The sequence below is a fragment of the Myotis brandtii genome, unplaced genomic scaffold (assembly GCF_000412655.1).
Source record: "Myotis brandtii unplaced genomic scaffold, ASM41265v1 scaffold794, whole genome shotgun sequence".
NCBI lineage: Eukaryota > Metazoa > Chordata > Mammalia > Chiroptera > Vespertilionidae > Myotis > Myotis brandtii.
Genome location: NW_005371198.1, coordinates 558,789 through 569,738, shown reverse-complemented (window position 1 = coordinate 569,738; position 10,950 = coordinate 558,789).

Here is a 10,950-nt window from a genome sequence, read left to right as displayed (position 1 = left end):
TTTGAAAGATATTAGTAAAATCTTCATAGGATGTTTAAGATGGATGAGATCTATTTGCTAAGTCTCACTCAACCCATTGTTTTTCAGAAACACAAACCCAAATTTTAATGACTTCCCAAATTTTTTACCTTTTTTTCTTATTAGTTTTAAAGTTTCATGTGAAATAACATATTTGAAATATATTATTATTTTCCTTGTTCTCAAAAATTACTAAAATTTTTGCCTTAACTAACTTTCAGTCTGCAGGCCGACACTCTATCCACTGAGCCAAACAGGTTAGGGCATGCCTTAACTAACTTATTCAACCCCCCAGTTGATAAAATTTCTGATGTTTAAAATAGGGACAATGTTATTTATATCATGGTGTTGTTATTAAAATTTAATAAGAAATCAGAAATGACATTACCAAAATGACAGAAAGCTCCAAATACTCATCCCCCCACAGAAACATTGAAAAACAAGCAGAAAGTATCATAACAAATTTTGTCAGTACTCTGGAAAATGACCAGAGATATAAGAAACCAAGCAAATGCTGAACAAGAAAAAGGCAACATACAAATGGTAGGAAAGCTTTGAGGCACTAATGTCTTTGCCCCATTACTCTCCAGACTTGGTGTTGATCATGCAGACAGAAACCAGTGGGAGCAGAGCAGACTCTCTTCATAAATTATTGTGTAATTTTATGTTATCTGGGGGCTACTTGATGCCAGGTGCTCATCTCCTTTTCACCTAAGGTCAGAAGAGTGGTGGGTATTGTTTGGAAACAATATAGGTAAATTAAAAAATACCTCTAGGCACCAGGGGCAAAATATAACAGATAAAATATAAAGTAGACTATCCAAACATAATAGGAAAACTTGGAAAGATAATTTTTTCCTAGAAAAGAGAAATCATGTCATTCAAAGTGCTCAGGTATACTGGAGAATTTAGAAAACCAAATGCATTCCGAGAATGCATTTGCCCCCAAAATACCAGAGAGCACTGGAAGCTATGCCTCTGCCTGATCTCTAGAGTCAGTGTTGGCAAGAAGTATAAAATATCTGAAAAGAATATTTATTAGAGGGGCTCAACAGAAGATATGAATAGGTAAAAGAATGAATCAGTGAACACAAAGACAGCTCAATTAAAATCAATAGATTTGAGTTGCAAAGGAAAACAAGAATGAAGTGAACAGTGTCTAAGGAATATTTAAGACATTCCCAGGTAAATACAAGTGGAATTTGTTACTAGTGGACCTATAGAAAATGATTTAAAAAAAGTACTTCAATTTGCAATAAAAGGACACTAAACAGATACCTTTATTCTGGGAAAGGTGACTACATAGGCAAACATGAAAGTCACTATCACATGTTTTTACTTTGCAACTCCACTCTTATTTTCTACATGATTTAAAAGGCTTTAGATGAGAGTCAAAACAAAACACTAAATAAATAACTAAACAAATGAATAAAATGTAATAGAGAAAATGAGAGTGAAAATGACATACTAAACACAAATAGCAAAATAATAAAATGTAATAGAGAAAATGAGAAGCAAAATGATATAACATATTAAACACAAATAGCAAATTAGTCAAAATCAGTCTTGTCAGTTATTTTTTTTCATATAAATGGAAATAATGCTCCAATCAAAAGACAGATGATCCGAACACATTTCAAAAGATACAATTATATACTATCTACGAGAGAATCATTTTAGATCTAAGTATACAAATAGATTCAAAGTGAAATTATAGAGAAAAATATTCCATGACAATAGTAGTAAAAAGAGTTGAGGTGGGTTATAATAAAATCAGACAGAGTAGACAAAATCTAAGTACTCTACCAAAAATAAAGAAGGACAGTAAAGTAGATACTTTATCATTTTTTTGTGTGTGTACTTACTTTGGGTTTATTTTGTACTTATTCTCCTCTAGTTCCTTAGAGAATAGAGTTAGGTTATCAATTTGAGATATTCTTTTTTTGTGTGTAGTATTTACTATTATACTTTTCCTTCTGAGCACTGATTTCAATGCATTACATAAGTTTGTTTTCATGTCATTCCTCTCTGTTTTCTAATTTCCTTTGAGATTTCTTCTTTGACCCATTGATTTCTTAAGAGTGTGTTATTTTACTAATATTTATGAATTTTCCACTTTCCTTCTAATATTAATTCTAGCTTCAGTTACTTGAGAAGATTTTGTCCCCAAAAATTGTATACATACACTTTGAATAATTTTGTTCATCAAAATTCATTTCATTTTCAAAATTGAGCTATCAGCTGTTAAAGTGTATATATGTTTTTGGGACATTATCTATGTATATAAAAGCCTAAGTGATCCTTACAACCAGTCGACTGAACAACCGGTTGCTATGACATGCACTGACCACCAGGGGGCAGGCACTCAAAGTAGGAGCTGCCCCCTGGTGGTCAGTGCACTCCCACAGCCAACCTCCCATGGCTGGCCAACATCCCGCACTCCACCCCCCCCTCCCCCCAGCCGGCCAACCTCCTGTGGTCCCTCCCCCAAGCTGGCTGGCCCTGATGGCCCCAGTCGGGACTGGGTGGGTGAGAAGGCTCCAATCAGCCCTGATCGCCAGCCAGGCCAAGGGACCCCACCCATGCATGAATTCGTGCACTGGGCCTCTAGTATATATCTTATATAATAAAAGCATAATATGCTAAGTGTCCAGTTGACCAGTCGGCCGTTCAACCAATCAAAGCATAATATGCTAATGATATGCTAAGGCCACTCAACTGCTTCCTATGATGTGTACTGACCACAAGGGGCAGACACTCTGACTGGTAGGTTAGGTTGCTGCTGGGGTCCAGCTGATTGGTACTGAGTGAGATAGGCCGGACATGACCGGGAGCCTTCCCACAGTCCCTCCCCAGCTGTCCAACTTCCCGTGTCTTTCCCTGGCTTTGATAATGCACCGATGGGGTCCCTTGGCCTGGCCTGTGCCCTCTCACAATCCAGGACCCCTCAAGGGATATCGGAGAGCGGGTTTCTGCCCAATCCCGCAGGCCAGGCTGAGGAACCCCACTGGTTCATGATTTCGTGCACTGGGCCTCTAGTATAATTATAAATATACACATCAATAATACCCCAAAAATATATAAAGCAGTCACAATAATAGTAGAGATGTCAATATCCACTCTCAATAAAGAATAGAATATCTAACCATACGATCAATAAAAAAATTGAAGACTTCAACATTATAAGTCAACTAAACCTAACATTATATAGAGAACACTCTACCCAACAACAGCAGAATACACATTCTTCTCAAGTACAAATGTAACAGTCTCCAAGACAGACCATATATTAGGCTGCAAAACAACTCTCTTTAATTTTAAAAGATTTAAATCACACAAAATATCTTTTCCAAGAACATTTAACCGATGCTAGAATTAATATCAGAAAAAAAGGTAGAAAATCAGAAAAAAAGGTAGAAAATTCATAAATATTAGTAAAATAACACACTCTTAAGAAATCAATGGGTCAAAGAAGAAATCTCAAAGGAAATTAGAAAACAGAGAGTAATGAAATAAAAACAAACATACCAAATTTATGTATGCATTGAAATCAGTGCTCAGAAGGAAAAGTATAATAGTAAATATTACATTAAAAAAAGAACTATCTCAAGTCAATAACCTAACTCTATTCTCTAAGGAACTAGAGGCAAGTAAGTACAAAGTAAACCCAAAGTAAGTACACACACACAAAATGATAAAGATTAGAGGTTAAACAAGGAATATAAAAATAATAAAGAATCAACAAAAAAAGTTGTTTTCTTGAAAAGATAAATAAAATTGGCAAGACTTTAGTTAAAAAGTAAAAGAAAAAAACTGAAGACTTAAATACAGTTATCAGAAATAAAGATTGGGACATGCTACTGACCTAATAGAAACAAAAAAATTATATTCCATAAATTAGAAACATTGATGAAATAAACAATTTTCTAGAAACACATAAACTACCATAATGAGTAAAGAAGAAATAGGTAGATTCCATCAATAATTAAAAAGCAAACAAAAAGACAACCCAATTAAAAAATTAAAAAATAAAAAGTAGAATATACATTTCTCCAAAGAAGTTGTCTAAATGGCCAACTAGCACACAAAAAGATAATTAATTATTATTAATCATTAAAAATGCAATTGAAAACCACAATGAGGTACCATATCATATTCACTATGATGATTAAAATTTAAAAGTACATTGCTGATGGGAATTCAAAATGATACTACCATAGCCACTGTGGAAAACAGTTTAATGGTTCCTCAAAAAAAATCTAACATAGAATTACCATATGATTCCCCATTCTATCCCTAAATCTACATACACCTCCCAAAATTGAAAACAAATACACAAACTAGTACATTCAAATGCATGTACATAGCAGCACTATTCAAAATGGTCAAAAGGTAAAAATAGACCCCAAACCTCTCAATGGGTAAATGGATAAATAAATGTGATATATATTTACAATGGAATATATGTAATTAATCATTTTTTTAAATTAAACAATATTCAATTCTCAATTTAGAAAATAATCTAATTTTTTTATAGATAGATAAGTAGAAATTTGACTATCAAGTTTTGTTATCTCTCTGGACATTTTCTCATGAAGTTAATGAAAGCTGGAAAAAAAAATCTAGTTTCATGCTTATCTGCCTTCCATTCAGTAGGGCCTCTTATAATAGTAACATTTTTCAGACAGTGGTTCAACTTAGATTTTAATTGGAGAAGGATGTTAAGAACCTTGTCTAAGTTGTGTGTATTGGTGTATCATGAAAATAAAATATAGCTACAACTTCACAGTCCAATGCTCAGTTTTCTAGGGCTGTGGAATTGGGAAAACAAAATTGAATTCTAGAAAATTTTTGCAAAATAAGGATGAGTAAAAGTAAACTTGGATATCTTATTTTATTTTATTTTTTTAAAGAACAGTTTGGTAAGTCCTAATACTGTGCTATTTGTTACAGGTGTCAATGATCACAACTGCTACTACTCTCTGAATGTAAGTAAAAACAATAAAAGCTTTCAATCTCATGGCAAAAATATAAAAATAAAAAAAGAATTAGAACTATACTCATATAAATAAAACTTTGGCCTTTATATTTTTCCAAAGAGAAAAAATAATTCAAAATATATTTGTCAAAGTGTCTTATAACACAATCTAAATAGTTTTATAACTTTGCTATTTTTTATTTATAAAAATCAACTCATTGGTGTGTATATATATTAATATCTATTAATCTAAAATGGAGATGCTGTGGATATTTATGTGACTTGTTAATATATAATGGAAGAGGGAAGAGAGAGGACTATCCATGGGTTTTATGGATCAGTGGTAATAGGAGAAGTCATTTTCTTCAAGAACAGTTTTTCATCCTTAAAAAAAAAATTCAGGTTTTTAAACAGTCACACCCGAGACAAATAAGAAAATATAAAACATAACAGTTTATTCTAATTTGCTCTTCTTTGGGTAAATAATAAGTAATCAAATTAAGTAAACAAATAAATAATATAAAACTTCTTTTCTATCAAGCTACAGAAATTTAGACAAATTTCTTTGCAAGAACTAGAGCTTTTTTTCTCCTAAATAGCATCTATTTTAAGATAAAGAAACTTAATTTTTCATTTATTAATTTAAGAGGGAAGGGGAGAAATTGAGCCAGCATTTATTAAGAGTTTATTAGTGAGTCAAATTTAATTAAAATTTTAAAAAGAGTGATACTCAACTTACATGCTATTTCATTGTAAGGAAAATAAAGATATCTTTAAAAAACACTAAGACACAATTGTTTGTGGTGATGTATACTTTGGAGTTCAGCAGTCGTTTGAATCTCAACAGCAAAACAAATAATTTTCAAAGATCTTAACATAACTTTTAGCACATAATTAAAATAAAGATACTTCATAAGTGGGATCTAGGCATCATTCAATTATTGGCAGCCCACACCCAAAATAGGCATTAATTTTAATGTCTTTGAAATAAAAGTAATTATATTAATAAAATATGTACAATATCAGCTCAGAAGTTTTATATTTTGATTGATTGATTGATTGATTTTAGAGACAGAAAGGAAGAGGAGAGAGAGAGAGAGAGAGAGGTTGTTCCACTCATTTATGCATTCATTTGTTGATTCTTGTATGTGCCTTGCCTGACTGGGGGTGGAACCCACAACCTCGTCATATGGAGACGACATTCTAACCAACTGAGCTACCTAGCCCAGACCTCAGAAGTTTTATAATTGGGTGCAATGAAGAGAGAAAATATGGAAACATGTAGAGATTATAAATAGCAATAATATAGATATGGGAAACTGATATTCATTTAAAACTTTCAACTTTATGAGGCACTTTAATATATACCATCCCCCTTTGTTCTCCATAGCAAAGTTCTAATTAAGTTCTACCAAAACATATTAGATAAGAAAATGTTGTTAATACCCACATCTTTCTGCTGTTTACTGAAGACGAGAGAGTAAATGACTTGTCCAAGGCCATTCAATCAGGTAAGTAAGCAGTGTATCAGGGCTCAAACACGTATTACTCTTAAAATTATCTTCTATTAAACAAAACTGCCTTTATCATATTTAAGGATCACCAAATCATCAAGAGAGAAAAATTGAGACTGGTCTGTTATCCATTACTAGTCTCCAGGTCTCTAAATTATTGAGCCAGGCAAATATTTATTTCAATATTAACCAATTTATTTCAACATATTTATCATGACAAATAAACCAAAAGAGCAAAATAAAAATATTAATCCCAAATGGTATTCTCTACATCAGAACTTCTGATATAGGGTTATAGGAAATTTTTTAAATTGGAAATGCTTACATAGGATCAAATATACTAAATCGGAAATTTTCCTTTCTTGTTTAAATCTAAATAAAGGTCTTTTACATTCCTTTTATTTTCTTCTTATGAGAAATCAAACCCATTTTTAAATAATGTTAAGGAGAGCATCTCTACCTTGTCATAATGAAAGCAATGTCAGTCTTATCTTCTCATATAACAAAACAAACTTAACCATTCCTAATTTTACAAGAAGTTGCCATGTGCCTGAGAATTCTCATTATAATTACTCATAACACTTCAGGAGACATTCAAGAAGCTATGTATCAGCCAATTCAAGTTTCTTGGATTCTAACTTTACATTTTAATTTAATATGAATGACAGTTTCTCATCTTTTTCAGAAAAAAAGTTTTCTATAATCAGTTAGCAATACAGGGACAAGTATGATACTAGGTTAGTCATTTATTTTTAGTGATGCATAATCCTTTCAAATGTTTAACCAACAATCTCACCACTGGATATAGAAAATTTATAGCATTAACACAATTGGAATTTCCTACTATTCAAGAATTTATTTAACTAATCATCACTTGAGGTAGAGCTAGTCTAAGTATTAAAGGAATATAATCATCAGAGGTAAAATGTTTTAATCCCAGAAAAATTAGAGAATCATTTAAAATCCTTAAAAACACACACAATCTTTTTTTGTAGTTTAATTTATCATTTAGCCATAACTTCTAAATGTCCACTTAATTCATTTGTAAAATGATATATAAATAATTGATACATTTATTTATATCACTATAGACTTATGGATATTTATTTTATACTTAGGGTTATAATCCAATACTACATTGTTTATTTGTTGCTCATGTATTTCCTGCTTTTGAAAGGGTTAGCTAGCTAGCTTAATTAGGAAGGTTTAGGGAATGAGGAGGGTCCATGGGAGAGGAATACATAGATGGGGACTTAAGACGCCAGGGTGCTTATCTTACTTGTACAGAGGATAGAGAAATGCCACAGGCAGATGGAAACATTTCTGGCCTCAGCAATTAGAACAGCCATAAACCAAGGACAGTGGTATTCTGACCTGAGCAATTAAAGGGATCATAAGTTAGATCAAAAGTAGCCCTGACCTGAGCAGCTAGGAGAGCTATAAGACATCTCTGCCAACAAAACAGGGAGAAAACCACAAGATAAATCAGTGTCTCCAAATCTATGCTACCAAACAGATTATTTTAGATCACTCTTTGTGTTCACATGTAAACTCTAACTCAATAGAAACTTGCTTTTAACCATCATCCATTTATTTAATTGTTCAATTACAGTATACATTATAGTAAAACTGCCTACCTGTACTCCATGGGAAACAAGTTTATCAGCTACAGTGATGTCACATGGTGGCAAGGACCTTTTATAGGAAATTTCTAAATATAATTATGGAAATATCTTCTAATATTATCTTAGGTTTTGTTACACATACTTTGGATATGTTTTTTTTATTTTTTAACATGGAGCCATTAAAATAGTATGCTCTCACCATAAGCCTAATATCTTGAAATACACTTTCAATAATAAGAAAAATAATTTACTACTTTGTGGTACAGATATATATAGTCAAATTGTCCTATATAATAAATAGCTAATATGCAAATGGTCATCATACCCTCACATCATCACACCATCACGCTGTAACTGCTCAGATGCTCAACACTGGGGAGAGAGGACAGGGGACCAGCCAGGAACAAATGAGCTTTCGAGAGAGGAATAGGGACCAGCCAGGCTGTGGCCTGGGAGAGGGACAAGCCGCCTGCCCCATGGTCCTGGGCACCAGAAGCTGCGCCTGCGCCTACAGCCTGGAAGAGGAACAAGCTGCATGCCCCGTGGTCCCAGAAGCCAATGGCTGTGCCTGTGCCTGCAGCCTGGGAGAGGGACAAGCCGCCCACCCCAGGGTCCCAGGAGCCAGCATTTGAGGCTACAGCCTGGGAGAGGGACAAGTCGCCTGCCCTGCGGTCCTGGGCAACAGCGGCTGGGCTGTGGCCTGGGTGAAGCCGCCTACCCATGGTTCCCTGCAGCTGCAGCCGGCCAAGGAGAAGCCAGCCCAGATCCTGGGTGCCTGCAGCCAGCCAGAGGGAGGGAAGCCCAGGTCCCAGGTGCCTGCGACCAGCCAGAGGAGGACCTGGGTCCTCCTGGATGTGGGGCAAGGCAGAGGTGGTTAGGGGCAATCAGGCTAGCAGGGGAGCAGTTAGGGGTGATCAGGCTGGTAGGGGAGCCGTTAGAGGCGATCAGGCAGGCAGGCAGCAGAGAGGTTATGGGCTATCAGGCAGGCAGGCAGGCAAGCGGTTAGGAGCCAGAGGTCCCAGATTACGAGAGGCACTCGGACATCCCCCAAGGGGTCCCGGATTGGAGAGGGTGCAGGCTGGGCTGAGGGGAACGCCCCCACACACATGAATTTTGTGCACCAGGCCTTTAGTATATTATATTCTCCCAGTCCTCTGCAATAGGTACTAATATGAGTTGTTAAGTGATCTTGGTCCATTTGAACTTCCTCATAAAACTAAGCCTTGTTTTATATATTTTAGAGGCTTTTAAAGTGCATTGTCACAATCTTCTGTCTTTAAGAGCAATTCTTTTAATTATCCTCATGGTTTTAAATAACATTTAAAAAATCAATGACCCAAACTTGCAAAGCTACATCTGTGCTCTCCCACAAAACCTAAGTAACATATCTAATAATTCAGTTGACAGTTAAGTAAGTTCTATCCCATCTGAAGAATTTCCTCCATCTGCACTTCCAGTCCCATTGTGCAAGCAGTCATCTCCACTTCCAGGAACAAAATGCTAAGACCTTTGTAATAGTTACTCTAATTTCCTCTTTGACCATTATAAACTATTTCCCACATATCAGACAGTGGATATTTGAAAGCATAATTGAGGTCATATTTCTACCATATTTAAATCCCTTCAGTTGTTTCTCCCTGCATTTAGAATAACATTCAGACTTTGAACCATCAGTTAAAAGATCCTACATCAGTTCATCCCAGCTATTCTTTACGTCACAGTGACATTTTAAGAGATAAGACTTAATTGTGTTTTCAAAAATGTTACTATTTTTGTCTTTTTTGTTTACCCTGCTTTCAGTTTACATTTGCTTTCCTTCCGCCAGTAATACCTTTCTTTCAGTTTTTCACTTCTTACCATTCCTTATCTCAAGCAAGCCTTAACTCTTCAAGGTGAATTGCCACGAGGGCAGAAACCACTTTTCCCAGTTCCGCTCTTTCAGATTATCCTGATTACAACATTTATTCAGATTTCAGTTTGATCTATCTTTTTTGCTAACTAGCACATTCTAACTTTTTTTCTGTCTCCTCCTAATAGAATGTAACCACAATGAGAGTTTCTAGTCATTATTGTGCATGTAATATCTAGATCAGGGACTACTGAACAACAGTCACAGATTAGCTATTGAAGATATATTACCAAATGAATAAATGAATGAATGAACGAATAAAATGAATATAATAACATTGCTCTAAAACCTTGGATATGGAGCTAAGACCAAAATTGAACACGTTTTTGTGCCAGCTTTCAACCCTGTCTAGATTTTCTTGTGAACTTAATTTTTATTACAGCTGAAATTAATCAAGGATTCCTTATATTGATCAGAGAGGGGTGGAAATTGAGATAACTCCCACCCAACTGCACTAGAGACTGACAGATGAAGTCATCCTCATCTGGAAAATAACTGAGCAACTTTGCTAAAATATAAAAGCTTTTACTTTTAAGGGGGTTAGGGGGAGTATTACTTTGAACAAAAATTAACAATCCTGGATAAAGGAAGTTATTTTTTTTTAATTACACTAAACCTTAATATATCTGACACATAGGAAAGCTACTTTTATTTGAATATATGTAATGAAGCTTAAATTTTTAGATCTGGCTTTTATTTCATGTCAGTACACAGATCAACCCTAAAAATGATTTATATTTGTGTAGTTAGTTTTATGTGTTTTTGTTCTTATTACATTTACATGCTAGTAAAATATTCCCTAAATTTTTTTATTTTTGAATTGATGGCTTTTCCTGTTCATTGGTTTCTGTGTTTTTGTTTTGTTGTTGCTGTTGTCTTTTAATATATTTGTACTAGAAGCCCAGT